Source organism: Staurois parvus, unplaced genomic scaffold (genome assembly GCF_062004578.1).
Source record: "Staurois parvus isolate SC_StPar_1 unplaced genomic scaffold, SC_StPar_1.0 ptg000196l, whole genome shotgun sequence".
NCBI lineage: Eukaryota > Metazoa > Chordata > Amphibia > Anura > Ranidae > Staurois > Staurois parvus.
The window spans coordinates 512063-528834 of record NW_028317992.1 but is presented as its reverse complement, the minus strand read 5'-3'; the positions used below and the strand labels follow the sequence as shown (position 1 = coordinate 528834).

At 41.4% G+C, this 16772-nt stretch overlaps 1 protein-coding gene across 1 annotated transcript in view; it reads right to left on the bottom strand.

Annotated features, from left to right (window-relative positions):
- The window catches only part of WNT11 (Wnt family member 11), a 182442-nt gene that overhangs the window by 152138 nt on the left and 13532 nt on the right, over positions 1 to 16772 (bottom strand). The gene's annotated exons all lie outside the window — the stretch shown is intronic.

Below are 16772 nucleotides of genomic sequence, written 5' to 3'. Positions count from 1 at the left end.
TTGAAAATAATTGTCACTGGAGAGAAAGTGAGGACATGGTGCTGCCCTCACCGCCGTGCTGAACGTGTATGCCCCCGATCCCCCCCCCCCCCTTGCACTGCAGATGTTGGTGTGCGTCTCATAGGATGGGGGAAATGTAATATGTGTGACACCCATTATTTTACTTCTCACTTCATTAACTTTCTCACTTCAATAAACAAACATTGGGGGCCTCATGTATTAATTCCTTCAAAGTGCACCTAGAGCCACATTAAAGGGGAATTCAGCCCTCGCCATGTCGTTTTTTAGGGCAAGGCTTCCAAAACGAACATATTGTACTGTATATTTTGATAAAGGAAAATTAAAGTGTATGAGGATGAACAAAATTGGCTGCCCCCATGTACTAATGTAATTACCATCCATCCGTCGAGTCAAGGGATTTCAAATATTATCACACATTGATACATTTGTTTACACTGAAGTGGACCTTTAAGTATCTTTACCAGTCTGCGTAAATAAATTCCTGACATGTCACAATATACAGTAACACAATAATTTTTCCAGAAAGCTCCACCTTTTATTATTAAAAATCCATGAGTTTGCCTAGGCTTAGATGATGTCATCAATCTGCTGCAGTTAGGAGGAAACATTTCCTCAGTCTCCTCTCCCACAGTGTGCAGACTGCAACATTGCAACTTTGTAGGAAGTCACAAGTTGAAAGGCTACGCAGTGGCTGATCTGTGTTAGATGTTGCAGACACAGCCAAGTACAAAGAGGCAACCAGATTCATAAGGGTTGATTTACTAAAGGCAAATAGATTGTGCACTTTGCAGGTGCAGTTGCATTCTGCAAAACCATTTGCTCCAGAGTTTAGTAATTGAGGGGAAACTCTGCTAATGTCCATCTTCTAATCACGTGCAAGCAAAAATGCTGTTTTTTTTAATATTTTCCTTGCGTGTGATTGTGTATTTTTTGCAAAGTGAAGTTTCACCTCATTTACCAAGCTCTGGAGCAAATGCCTTTGCAGAATGCAAAGTGCACAGTCTAGTTGCCTTTAGTAAATAACCCCATAGTGTCATCTCTGAGCCGTCTAGGAAATAGTCATGACTGATCATGGTGACTCTGGGTGATGCCTGAACAAAAATGGTGCTGTCCTTCTAGAGAGAAAAGCAGATGTAGGCCTTTTCAGGGGGTGATCTCTGTGAGTGGTAACACACATGCTCTTAACTGGAAAAAATATATAAAGCTTGACCAACTTTAAAACCTATCTCCGAGCCCATCCTTAGCCAGTATATGCCCTCCCCCACCAGAGGCGTAAAAATAGGTGGCTGAGCTGTCATTTTACTGCCATATCCGCCCCCCCCCCCCCCCTTGGCCGCAAGGTAACAAGTCAAGCAACCATATTAACACCAGGGGTTGACTGACAACTCATGGGGCCCCCGGTCAATAGGGGATCATGGGGCCATTCTGTCCTCACCCACACTCAAACCACACCCAAATAAGCCTATGAAAGGTACCAGGGGCATCTCATGGTGCCCCCTACTGACCCCGCGCCCTCGGCAATGCCCGAGCGCTCGAATGGTCAGTCCGCCCCTGATTAACACTCACTGCCGCGTCAGACAAAACCGCATCCAAACGTGATCCATTCAAGTGAATAGGACCATGCAGAAACCGCAAACCACTTGGCTTTCAGTTGTGGTGTGGGATATTAATTTTAAAAATCACCTTTTGGCAGAAAAAAAAAAAGCATTTGCAGGCGGGAGTGCTGTCTCCTAAGTCCCTAGCAGCCGCTGCTTTACCAACCTACCAAAAGCAATCCAATGCACAGAGTGCCGCTCATGTAAATGAGCCCTAATGAGGGATGCAGATCAACGATAGTTGAAATGAACTTTTTCAGCTCTCAGGAACAGGGGCGGACTGACAACTCATGGGGCCCCTGGGCAATAGGGGATCATGAGGCCCCTGTGTCCTTGCCCAAACTCAAAAAAGCCTATGGAAAAGGTACCAGGGACATCTCATGGGGCCCCCTACTGACCCCGGGCCCTCGGACAGTACCTGAGTTTCCAAATGGTCAGTCCGCCTCTCCTCAGGAACCATTTAAAGCCCTGCACCTAGATTTCACCTTCCCCTTTGACTATGAGGCCGCATGTACACATGAACTCCCCTAGATGTTAAGCTGGCAGCAGAAAAACGCTAAACGCAACAAAAACGCGTGTAAACGCACTACCGCGTTTACTCACATTCAGAGCTTGGATGTTTATTCATTTGATTGGCTGTAACATTTTCTATTGACATGGATAAATGTTCAAGAGCTTATTGCATCTAGAGTTTTGATGCATTTAGACATGTTTAGCTGTGTTTACACGCATTTTTTTGCGTTTTCTAGCCAAAACAGAAGAATAGCGTTCAGGAGAGGAACATTTCACTGCCCATAAAGTATGTGGCTCCTAAACTCTGGCAAAAGCTTATGTGTACATGGACACATGGGATTTTATTGAGTTGAGTTCGGGGCTTTAGGAAAAAAAACGGCAAAAGCTCCTAAACGTTTAGGAGCAGCAGTGTACATGAGGCCTAATGTATTCCTCCAAAATAGAAACTTGTGTCAAAATGTAATGCTTTTCACTAAAAGTTGAGGGAACACATTTGTGTGTTGGGGCAACACACACTAAAGCACATGTGTTTACTAGGAATGAGCCGATGGTTTGATGCGAACATAGGTTTGGACTGAATTTTGCCTGTTTGGGTGTTCAGACCAATGCCCGAACTTTTACCCATTCACCCCCCTGTTTGGAAGAAGTTGAGCATCATACACCACCATCCCCACCCCATGTATAGATGAAGACAGCTCAATGAGCTGTCATTTGGTGAGCAGTACTGTCAGGATGGGACATGCACACCAGGTCACCTGGGATTTTTTTGGCATCGTGATTGATGATGGATTTACAAGAGGCATTTTTGGGGATTTGTCAACTTGTCAAATGTTTGGGTGTCTTTATTTCTGGGTTATATTTTTTTTTTGTGGATGAGTAAGGGTACTATGCACTTCTTCAGTCTTTTTTGCAGGGGATGCTGGTATCTTTTTAAAAAAGGGGGCTTCCAGATTCCAATAAGCTCCCTACCCACAGACCCTCACAACGACCAGCCAGGGTTGTGGGGAGGAAGCCCTTGTCTTCATCAACATGGTGAGATGATGCTTTGCATGCTCACCAACCCCCCTTTATATAGATTTCCTGAGGGACCTCATGCTTTTTTTTGTGATGTACCTGTTTAAAATCTATACCAGACAGACAATTATTTTGTTCATTCGTGCTGTATGATGTGTTATAGAGAAAGTGACATTTACGAAGAAATAAAAGTGATATTGTTTAAATTGTCGGCAAATGACATCTCATTGACACAAAGCATGGCAACGTACCTGCTCTATGTGCATTATATTGTGGTGCCATTCACTGTGAAGAACACATCAATGCATTGTACAGTAGAACACGACACACTTCGGCGCACCACAATGCATACCGTACGTTGTGGTGTGCCGACTTAGTAAAAATGCACTTTTTCGTGCATTGTGGTGCTTGACAGCTTATTCTTTTTGAATGTGCTGCCTCGACGCAGTGCACATTAGCTTGCACCATAATATACCCTGTTTCCGCTAAAAAAAGACCTACCCCAAAAATAAGACCTAGTGTGTTTTTTTGAGCCAAACAAAATATAAGACAGTGTCTTATTTTTGGGGAAACACAGTATGAGCGTATTATTGTGAATGGCCATAGCATACAGAAAGTCTTGATGTGAATGGATTGTGCCATGACATACAGAACATCTTGATGAGAATGAGTTGTGCCATAACATACAGAATGACTTGAGATGAATGGGTTGTGCCATAACATACATAACGTCTTGATGTGAATCGATTGTGCCATAACATACAGAATGTCTTGATGTGAATGGGTTGTGCCATAACATACAGAATGACTTGATGTGAATGGATTGGGCCATAACATACAGAATGACTTGATGTGAATGGATTGGGCCATAACATACAGATGACTTCATGTGAATGGATTGGGCCATAACATACAGAATGACTTGAGATGAATGGGTTGTGACATAACATACATAACGTCTTGATGTGAATCGATTGTGCCATAACATACAGAATGTCTTGATGTGAATGGGTTGTGTCATAACATACAGAATGACTTGATGTGAATGGATTGGGCCATAACATACAGAATGACTTCATGTGAATGGGTTGTGACATAACATACATAACATCTTGATGTGAATCGGTTGTGATATAACATAGAGAATGTCTTGATGTGAATGGATTGGGCCATAACATACAGAACGACTTGATGTGAATGGATTGTGCCATAACATACATAACGTCTTGATGTGAATCGATTGTGACATAACATACATAACATCTTGATGTGAATCGATTGTGACATAACATACAGAATGTCTTGATGTGAATGGATTTGGCCATAACATACAGAACGACTTGAGATGAATGAGTTGTGACATAACATACAGTACGACCTGATATGAATGGGTTGTGCCATAACACACAGAACTTCTTGATGTGAATGGATTGTGCCATAACATACGAAAGTCTTGATGTGAATGGATTGGGCCATAACAGACAGAACAACTTGAGATTATTATTATTATTATACAGTATTTATAAAACGCCAACAGTTCGCTCAGCGCTGTACATTACAATGGGAGACAGTACATGCGACAGTACAATAACAATACAGTGCGATACATGAGGGGTTCGAGGGCCCTGCTCCTTGGAGCTTACAATCTAGGAGGGAGGGGAGAGTGGTACAGGAGGAAATGGCTGTGGGGGATGGAGTGATAGGAAGAGTGGAGGAGGCTGGCAATTAGCAGGGGGTGGGGTAGGCTTCCCTGAAGAGATGGGTTTTCAGAGTGCGCCTAAAGGAGAGGAGAGTAGGTGATAGTCTGATGGATTGGGCTAGGAAGTTCCAGAGGATGGGTGACACCCTGGAGAATTCCTGGAGGCGGGCATGGGAGGAGGAGACCAGGGAACTAGAGAGAAGGAGGTCTTGTGAGGAGCGGAGTGTGCGTGCTGGGTGGTACTTGGATATTAGGTCAGTGATGTAGTTTGGGGCAGTATGGTGGACAGCTTTGTACGTCAGTGATAGGATTTTGAATTTGATCCGTTGGGCAATCGGAAGCCAGTGGAGGGATTGGCAGAGGGGGGGGTGGCGGAAACGGAGCGGTGGAGCGGAGATGAATGGGTTGTGCCATAGCATACAGAGTATCTTGATGTGACTGGATTATGCCATAACATATGGAACGTCTTGATGTGAATGGGTTGTGCAATACCATGCGGAACATCTTGATGCAAATAGTCCCTTGATTTCCCTCATCCTCAGTATGTATAAACATTTGTTGGGGTTAATATATACTTGTTTCTTTGTATGGGAACAGGTTGACTTTAGGCAATATTTGGTGACAGGGTTGCAACCGTTGAGCCTGTGCAAAACAAAAGAGGTGGGAAAGGGGAGTGGCCTGTATAAAGTGGGCATGGTCAAATACAGCTTCTTAGATTTTAATACATTTGCAAATTCCTATGGTTGCTGCCTAACCAGGCAATACATGTGTAGTGACTAGGAGTGGATTCTCCTGTGGGCTATAGAGGACCTGTTTTTTTGCTCCACTTGTCGTCTAATCAGTGAACACAATGTTTGCTGGATGGGAGCATTTGGTTGGTTGGACCATGAGACCCAGCAGTGAAAATTGAAGGTGGAAACAGGACCTAGTATAGAAAGGGCTGGAGCTTTGTGGTACAGAGCAAAGGCAAAATAGTTTTACAAAAATCAACAAATAAATAAATTATATTATTATTTATTATATAATTTATTATTTAAGTAATAAATCCAAACATAGGACAAAAAAAAAAATCAGACTGTCCTACTGAAAAAAATAGACAGATGGAAACTCTAATCCAGAAAAAGAAAAAAGAGCTTCCTTTACTACCAAAATATTTTCCCAATCTCAATTCTTCCTCTTGAGTTTTAGAAAATAAATGTACCACTTCCTGCAGGGTAAGGGTTCAACGCCATCACTAAAACTGGCCCTGCACCACTAGAATATCTGTGTTCAGAAACTAGAAACATAGTTTAGTTGATGGCAGAAAAAAGGCCAAAGGGTCCAATGAATCTGCCCAATTGTTTATATATATATATATATATATATATATTTTTTTTTTTTTTTTTTTTTTTTTTGCTTACATTCTGAAAATTTGTTTGTTAGAACATTCGATCTTGCCATCATTGTGTCAACATTCAAATGGCCTTAAAATGTCATCCGGACTTGCTACTTGAATGAAATCCCGGATGTATTAAACAGGTTTCTATTGAACTTGGAACATGCGATTCACAGTAAGTGTGATTGTTTTTCCCAAATGAGAACAGATATTCGTTTGAGAAAATTTTTTTATCCTGCTCCTTCAAAATTTCTTGTCAACATGAACTAAAATGAAATGATTGTTGATTTGACCCTACTAATCAATACATAGAACAAAAGTTCCGCAAAAAAATATTTATATATTAAAAAAAAATTATATATATATATATTTTTTTAAATGTATTTATTTTTTGGTTTACATTCTGAAAAATTGTTTATTAGAACATTCGATCTAGCCGTCAATGTGTTAACATTCAAAATCCCTTAAATGAATTGCTACATGAATGGAATCCCAGATGTATTAAATAGGTTTGTTTTGCGCCTAGAACATGTGTTTTACAATAAGTATGATTTTTTTTTCCCAAACGAAAACAGAATTTTATTTGTTTGAGAAAATTTTTTTTTATCCTGCTCCTTTGAAATTTTTTGTCATTACGGTCAAAAATGATTGTTGATTTGACCCTTCTAACCAAAAGAACATTTTCAAATGTAATTCTAGTGCGTGGCCAGCTTAAGTGCAACCGCACAATTCTGATAACATTTTTCCCTTTTGTTTTGAACTTTTTTTTTTAAGTTTGAAAACTTTGCAGAAAAAGATCTATTACAGTTTGACCGGAGAGGTGACAGTGTCATCCAGCACAAAGGATTCCAATCTCCCATCCCCCCCTTTAGCCTTAGTTACTCCATATCTGCATAATAATAGAACGTGGGTTGTAGGGTTTGTTTATATCCTGTGTGTGCTGACACTGAAGAATACAAGTGACAGGTAGCAGAAAAAAAGAAGAATACAAAAATGTGACTCTGTGACATGCAAGCCCATCCTTCCAACAGCAACTGTATCTTCTGCTGCCATGAGGCCATTAAGCAAATCATTTCTTTTTGGATCTATTAGTAGCAGAGGTAAGAATACAACATGTCAGCAGGGTCCATGTGCCATCTGCTCAAAATGTGCACACAAACTAGTATTAAAGATGCAAAATGTAGTATGAATGACCTGAAAACGGCTAAAAAGTTGTGTTCTGAAATCTCTTGGAGCAAAATACTTGCAACAGTTCATATAGGACAGGGGTCTCACGAGGGCCACTCTGTATATTTTACAAATATTCCCCGGCCAAAAAAACCCCAACTGTTTTATAAATGAATGAAAGAAATTAAAATGTTTTGTAAGCAGCATCATTTAGAACAGAGAAAGAACTATAGTAAACCAAAACAAAGAAATTCCAAATAAACTTGAGCCCGGCAGGGTCCCCCCTTATGTCAGGGCTTGTCAAATTTGCTTTGAATCTAGGAGCCAGCTAAAAAAGAAAGGAGACAGTTTTTTTTGTTGCGTAGCGTGGGTTGTCAGCGCACAGGACTTCACATGACAATCATGGCAAAACCGCACCATGTTTTAGGAGCCATAGAAAATAATGGCACCTGAACCTGTGTTTCTATTTCTTCTTTTTATTCGTATTCTATTTCTTCTTTTTATTCATATTCTATTTCTTCTTCTTCTGCATATTCTGTTTCTTCTTTTTATTCATATTCTATTTCTTCTTCTGCACATATTCTATATAATAGCTGGCTGTAGACAGGACAAAAATCAGCCGACCTTTTTTACCAATGGTGGTAATGTCGGCTGATTGAACGACCGATTTTTCGTTTTTCAAAAAAAAATACGGCCAGTTTTCTCCCCGTCTATGGCCTGCTTTAGGGATCTAAGCTCCTTGAGGGCAGGGACTGATGTGACTGTACTAGGGGTGTTCAAGTCAAACTGGGACTTTTATTTTTGCAGGTATAAAAAGGGATGCTAGCGTGGTGGTACTACACGCAGTAGTAAATGCCAAGTGTGTCCTATTGCTGATAGGCCAGTCCAGAGACCGCTAATCAAGATGGCAGACAACAGTGTTAGTGCGTGCATGGAACAGCGTGTGGTGATGAAATTTCTTGTGAACGAAGCCATAAAACTGACGGATATCTACAGACTTCAAGCACAGCCCGGTGATGAGATGCTCAGCTGCAGTAAGACATTTGAATGGTGTAAACGTTTCAAAGATGGCTGTACGTCCATCAGTGACAATTCTGGCCGTGTGAACATTCAGGGCGTGGAATGCCTAATCCTGGATAATCGATGCATAACCTGTCATGAAATTACACAAGAGACTAATCTTTCTGTGGGAACGGTGAACACAATGATGACGTAGTGAAGCCGGCTGTCCTAAGATGGTTCAGGCGTACTGACAAATCTTTCTGTGCCGAAGCTTTCCAGGCATTACACACTAGGATAAGTGTATAAATGTAGCAAGGGAGTATGTAAAAAAAATAAATGCAGTCTCCACTCCTTGAAATAAACTTTTATTATATAAACTCAAAAGTCCAGACTTGAACACCCCTCATATAATATGTAAAGCGCTGCGTAAATTGTTGGTGCTATAAAAGTATCTTTAATAAAAAAGCATATCATGTGAAATGGCCTTAAGTCTTCTATCTGGACCCAAGATTCTCCAAATGAGCCCAAAATAGCAGAGTTTTAATATGCGTAACCTCCCTAGCGGTCTGATTATGTCCATATTTCTGTGCTCAAAGTGGTACATTTTTTGTGTATTTTTTTATTGTAGGCCTGTAATTTTTAGGAATAACTCACTGAAATCTGTCTGAACAAGAGTCTAGTAAACATCCCGGGTATGATCAAATTTGAAACACGAAATCATAAATTATAATTTAATAAATAATCATAAAAAATAATAATATAACAATAATACATTTAGTTCAATAATATAATCAAACCAAAAACACTGAAATATGAAATATAGCGCCAAGTTCGCACATCACTGAGCAAAGTCGCAAAATCGTTTTCAGTGTCTGATAACGAATTTCCCCCACAAATCATTATCACTCAATTCTGCAAATGGTTCTAAATTTTACTATCGCTGTTCTCTAGCCGGTCTAAAACCGATTTTGACCTAAAGGGACGCTTTTTGGACGCCATGGACGTTTCTCAGTTTCCAGGCAGAAAGAACAGTAAAAATGCAGGCAGGGCACAGGACAAAGCACTCGGGACAAAATGTATGTGAAATGGATTGATACAATAATGTTTTACTATGTGATTTTAGTGAATGTCACTTTTACAACTTTCAAATTTCCCACCAGTTCCATCCCCCGTACGTCTCGACGTCGCAGGGAACGGAACCCAGAAGACAGATGCCGGCATCCGCCGCAGAACATTACAGGGGACACTGCGAGAGGGACATCGCTGGAACGAAGGACAAGGTAAGTGATCGAGGGATTCCAGAGCAACGCTGCAGTGTATTCCCGAGTGTAGTTCGGGGTTACCGCTTGTGGTGCTGAAACTTTACCCCGAGCTACACTCAGAAGTACCGCCAGGGAGGTTAAAGTGGTTGTATACCTCAGACATGAAATATGAACAAAGCATAGCCCTTTATAGTGTGTACTTGTCTCATACAAAAGCACTAAGTGTCATTTCTGTCTGCTGCTTCATTCCTCTGCTATCAGCACGAATCACTTTCGACAAGTTTCCTGACACCGAGAGAAAAATAGTGACAGGGGAGGGACCTCCAGCACATTGACAGCCTCTGTTCTGTTCCTGTGTAATGTGTGAAAGGGGGGGGGGAATGTCTCTTTCCTCCAATCAGCTTTCAGAGCTCTCTTCACTGTGTAATTTCAGCGCCCCGCCCCCTTTTTTCTGAACTTTCAGACAAACTTTATAAATTCAGCACCTTGAAGGGATGTAGAGAAGAGAAGACCGCAGATAGACAGGTACAACTTATGCAGGAGGATTTGTTCCATCTCTGTGTATCACCTCAGGACAGTCACTTCACTGGGTATGTATAAGGGTTTGCAACCACTTTAAGAGAAAATCCAGGTAGGGATATTTTATACAGTGAAGGAAATAAGTATTTGATCTCCTGCTGATTTTGAAAGTTTGGCCACTCATAAAGAAATGATCAGTCTAAAAATCGAATGGTAGGTGTATTGTAACACCGAGAGACAGAATAGCAACAAAAAATTCAAAAGAAATGCATGTCGAACAAATGATGACTGATTTGCATGTTCATGAGGGAAATAAGTATTTGATCCCCTTCACAAAACATGACTTAGTACTTGGTGGCAAATCCCTTGTTGGCTACCACAGAGTTCAGACGTTTCCTGTAGTTGGCCCCCAGGTTTGCACACATCTCAGGAGGGATTTTGGCCCACTCCTCTTGGCAGATCCACTCCAAGCCATTAAGGTTTGGTGGCTGACGTTTGGCAACTCAAACTTTCAGCTCCCTCCACAGAATTTCAGGTCTGGAGACTGGTTAGGTCTGGAGACTGGTTAGGCCACTCCAGGACCTTAATGTGCTTCTTCTTGAGCCACTCCTTTGTTGCCTTGGCCGTGTATTTTGGGTCATTGTCATGCTGGAACACCCATCCACGACTCATTTTCAATGCCCTGGCTGAGGGAAGAAGGTTCTCACCCAAGATTTGATGGTACATTGCCCTGTCCATTGTCCCTTTGATGCGGTGCAGTTGTCCTGTCCCCTTAGCAGAATAACACGCTCAAAGCAGAATGTTTCCACCACCATGTTTTACAGTTGGGATGGTGTTCTTGGGGCTCATAGGCAGCATTCCTCCTCCTCCTAACACGGCGAGTTGAGTTGATGCCAAAGAGCTCAATTTTGGTCTCATCTGCCCACAACACTTTCAACCAGTCCTCTTCTGCATCATTCAGATGTTCAGTGGCAAACTTCAGATGGGCCTGGACATGTGCTTTCTTGAGCAGAGGGAGGGACCTTGCGGGCACTGCAGGATTTCAATCCTTGTCGGCGTAGTGTGTTACCAATTGTTTTATTGGTGACTGTAGTCCCAGCTGCCTGGAGATCATTGACAAGATCCTCATGTGTAGTTCTGGGATGATTTCTCACTGTTGTCATGATCATTGATACTCCATGAGGTGAGATCTTGCATGGTGCACTAGACCAAGGGAGACTGACAGTTGTTTTGTTTTTCTTCCATTTGATTGCACCAACTGTTGTCACCTTCTCACCAAGCTGCTTGCCGATAGTTTGTTTGCTCAGTCCAGCCTTGTGTAGGTCTACAGTCTTGTCCCTGACATCCTTGGACAGCTCTTTGGTCTTTGCCATGGTGGAGAGTTTGGAATCTGATTGTTTGATTGCTCCTGCAGACAGGTGTCTTTTATACAGGTAACAAAATGAGATTAGCAGCACTCCATTTAAGAGACTGCTTCTAATCTCAGCTTGTTACCTGTATGAAAGACACCTGGTAGCCAGAAATCCTGCTGAATGATAGGGGATCAAATACTTATTTCTCTCATGAACATGCAAATCAGTGCATAATTTGTTAGACTTGCATCTCTTTTGAATTTTTTGTTGCTATTCTGTCTCTCAGTGTTGCAATACACCTGCCAGGGGTGGACTGACAACTCATGGGGCCCCCGGGCAATAGGGGATCATGGGGCCCCTGTGTCCTTGCCCAAACTCAAAAAAGCCTAAGAAAAAGGTACCAGGAGCATCTCAAGGGGCCCCCTACTGACCCCGGGCCCACGGGCAGTGCCCGAGTTTCCAAATGGTCAGTCCACCCCTGACACCTACCATTCTATTTTTAAACTGATCATTTCTTTGTGAGTGGGCAAACATTCAAAATCAGCAGGGGATCAAATACTTATTTCCTTCCCTGTACATAGTTACATTGGTGTGGCTTGGACTAATGCAACTATGTATACTGTATCATAGCTGGCCAACCACCGCTACTCCAATGATCTCCACTTGCTTCCAGGTCCAGTGCTGAGAGGCCAGCCTGATGTATTCTGAACACAGGAGGTCAACTTCTTGGCATAGGCATCATTCAGAGAATGCTTTGCATTTTCTGAATAGATGCAAACCAGTCTCTGATTGAACGAGGTGGAGAGACAGGGCATGACTTCACACATTCCACTTTCTCCAATCAGCAAATGCTTTGCATTCATTAAGAAAATGCAAAGCATTCTCTCATTGATGCCCATGCTGAGCGGCTAACCTCCTGTGTTCACATTGCAGCAGGTCTCCTGTTCAGCACAGGACCTGGAAATCTTTTGTTCAGGACCTTGATCTGCTTAAACCAAGGCTGACCACAAGTACTCTACCTCTCTAAACTTCTTTTTTGTTGCTCATTTTGACCTTTTTAGTAATAAATCCTATTATCTGAAAAGTGTTGAACTGTTTCTAAAGCTCTTTAATGCAAACTAAGAATCCCTGTCTCTGAAGAGCGCTACTGTGTGTTTTAAAACCTCTGGATACATCTGCCTGCGATGACAGTGTGTATACAGACGCTTATTCAAACATCATAGTGTTACTGGTAAGATTGGCGAGTTTCCTCCTACTCTGTACAAAAAGGAGGTGGTGGCAGTGTGAAGGGTTAATTGCGTAATTAACCTGACCCAGTAACAATCGCTCTCAGGCTGCGGTACATAGATTCTGGTCCATTAGCTGGAAAATCTTTGTGTAGGGTGCAGCTGAGCGTGGCATTGTTAGCACAGTTTTAGATTGGCTAGTCCTTTGGTCACAAGTCTGTGAGAAGGGCTGGGGTCTGACGCTGCGTCCGTCACAACCCCTATACTGTTTTTTTTTTTTTTTTTAATGCCAGCAATATTTCTGTTTATATTCTGCTGTCAGCAGGGAATCCCGCTGACAGTAGCTGAGTCATGGTTATTAAGAACATGGAGGCCGCCCATTTCCTAACAACCAGCTATTCTTCCATATTATATCAAATGAATCCAATTATATCAAACGAGTCTGAATATATAAATCATTCTAACATAATGAATGTGACAGAACAAAATGATTAACTTAACGAGTGAGTCCAAAATGAAACACATTTTTTGTTGTTGTGCACATCTCTAATCGTAACCATCTTTCTCATCTGGCCAAACATGAAGTGGATTTTGACCAGTTCCTGATGAAATGGTAGAAATTCATTATGTTGGTGGCCCTGTTGACATGCTTCTGTCTAAAATTCTTCAACTGAAAAATCAAAGGATCTGAGCAAGGATTTTTTTCAGTGGGAACACGGGGGAATGCAGTTCCGGCACATGCAGCACTGAATGTATGTAATGGCAAGGGGTGCTGGGGTGTACTGGAAGGTCTATTGGTGTTGGATTCTGTGGATCAATTGTCATTGATGGGAATCCATTTTTGCATGGGGGCCTATTGTTCCTGGGGAGGGATCTCCTGTTGAGGGAGGAGTCTATTGTTGCTGGCTGCTGGGGGCCTATTCATGCTGGCTGCTGGGAGATCTGTTGTTGCTGCTGGGGGTCTATAATTACTGGGGAAGTATTTTGTTGTGGGGGGGGGGCATTGATGCTGGTGGGTCTAACTGTTGCTGGCTTCAGGGGATCTACTATATTTTTACAGCTTTCTTGTTATCATTAACACGTTACATACAAATTACCACAAAATTATACTTGGTTCTGTATTCTCTAAAAGGGCCAGTACTGGAAAGTGGGTAGAAGGTGGAACCAAGGGGCAGTGCTTGGAGGTGGATAGAAGGTGGAACCAAGGGACAGTGCTTTCAGGTGGGTAGAAGGTGGAACCAAGGGGCAGTGCTTGGAGGTGGGTAGAAGGTGGAACCAAGGGACAGTGCTTGGAGGTGGATAGAAGGTGGAACCAAGGGACAGTGCTTTCAGGTGGGTAGAAGGTGGAACCAAGGGGCAGTGCTTGGAGATGGATAGAAGGTGGAACCAAGGGACAGTGCTTTCAGGTGGGTAGAAGGTGGAACCAAGGGGCAGTGCTTGGAGATGGATAGAAGGTGGAACCAAGGGACAATGCTTTCAGATGGGTAGAAGGTGGAACCAAGGGGCAGTGCTTGGAGGTGGATAGAAGGTGGAACCAAGGGACAGTGCTTTCAGGTGGGTAGAAGGTGGAACCAAGGGGCAGTGCTTGGAGGTGGGTATGGTGTGGAGACAATGGGTGACTCAAAAAGTGGGGAGTTCCTGCACTTATTCTCTGAGAAAAAAAGCCCTGGATCTGAGATTAAATGTTTCATCCCAACAGTGCCTGTATACAACTAGATGGAACCTCTGTTTGGTATTCTGACAGTTACATGTGGCAGCTGTCAGAATATGATATCCTGACAGGGAGATTTGTCCATGTTTGCTTTTCAGCGTGGATTGGATGGAGGGATCTGTAAAATGTTATTTAGCTCATCCTAAAGGATGAAAGAAAAAAATCTATGTGTACACCCAGTGTTACTTCTTTCTAACACCTCCTCCTTTCCTTCTTGACTGTTACAATGTGACAGGGGGAAGATACAAAATCGAGAATTCTTTGAGTATTCTCAGTGAACTATGTAGGATGTGAATAGCCTATGTATTATACAGAGAGATAAAGTGAGAATACATTTTTTTAACTATAAACATGATGGATTAAGGATAGATAGATAGATAGATAGATAGATAGATAGATAGATAGACAGACAGACAGACAGATAGATAGATAGATAGATAGATAGATAGATAGATAGATAGATAGATAGACGGAAGGAAGGAAGGAAGGAAGGAAGGAAGGAAGGAAGGAAGGAAGGAAGGATGAATGTATGGAAATAGATGGATAGATGGAGAGAAAGACTGAGATGAGATTAGTAATTAAAGACAGCTAAATATGGAGAAAACATAAATAGATAGATAGATGATATACAGATGGATGGATTGATGGATGGAGAGAGTGAGATGTGATTAGTAATTATAGGCAGATAGATATTGATAAAACAAAGATAGATAGACAAGTAGAGATTGCAAATAGATAGATAGATAAATAGATAGATAGATAGATAGATAGATAGATAGATAGATAGATAATAGATAGATAGATAGATAGATAGATAGATAGATAGATAGACAGACGGAAGGAAGGAAGGAAGGAAGGATGAATGTATGGAAATAGATGGATAGATGGAGAGAAAGACTGAGATGAGATTAGTAATTAAAGACAGCTAAATATGGAGAAAACATAAATAGATAGATAGATGATATACAGATGGATGGATTGATGGATGGAGAGAGTGAGATGTGATTAGTAATCATAGGCAGATAGATATTGATAAAACAAAGATAGATAGACAAGTAGAGATTGCAAATAGATAGATAGATAAATAGATAGATAGATAGATAGATAATAGATAGATAGATAGATAGATAGATAGATAGATAGATAGATAGATAGATAATGTTATGTATGGATGGAGATAGATATGATAGATAGATAGATAGATAGATAGATAGATAGATAGATAGATAGATAGACGGAAGGAAGGAAGGAAGGAAGGAAGGAAGGTAGGAAGGAAGGAAGGAAGGATGAATGTATGGAAATAGATGGATGGATAGATGGAGAGAAAGAGTGAGATGAGATTAGTAATTATAGACAGATAGATATGGATAAAACATAAATAGATAGATAGATAATATACAGATGGATGGATTGATGGATGGAGATAGAGAGTGAGATGTGATTAGTAATTATACTGTTATTATACAGGATTTATATAGCGCCAACACTTTGCTCAGCGCTTTACAGTATATGGGAGATAATACAGCAACAATACAGTTCAATACAAAAGGGTTAGGAGGGCCCTGCTCCTCGGAGCTTACAATTATAGACAGACAGATATGGATAAAACAACGACAGATAGACAGGTAGAGATTACAAATAGATAGATAGATAGATAGATAGATAGATAGATAGATAGATAGATAGATAGTGAGATAGATAGAGATGGAAGGAAGGAAGGAAGAAAGGAAAGATGAATGGATGGAAAGAGATGGATGGATAGATGGAGAGAAAATGTGAGATGAGATTAGTAATTACAGACAATTAGATACGGATAAACATAAACAATGATAGATAGATAGATATAGATAGATAGATAGATAGATAGATAGATAGATAGATAGATAGAGATAAATAGATAGATAGATAGATAGATAGATAGATAGATAGATAGATAGATAGATAGATAGATATGTAAATGATACTGTAGATGGAAAAGTGAAAATGTTTTGTGCTGACTCAGGAAGATATTTGGTGTGGACAGTGGGCAGTGTATAGAGCCCCCGAGCTATGTGCTCTGCCCTTGTATGAAATGTGGGTGTTCATGTCCTCTAGCATGGCTTGCAGCTCATCTTTCATCTCCAACTGTGCCTGTAGAGAAGACATAAAGGGAGTGCCAGAGAGGTCCCATCAAGTCAGAGAGTAGCACATTTACACCATGAATTGTCTGTCCCCCTCCTAAACCCCCCACACATCTCTGCTCATATACAGAGGGATGTGAAGTCCTTTGATGGCCCACGGTCTACAGCTCCTACTTAAAGGGCCAGTAAGCCTAAA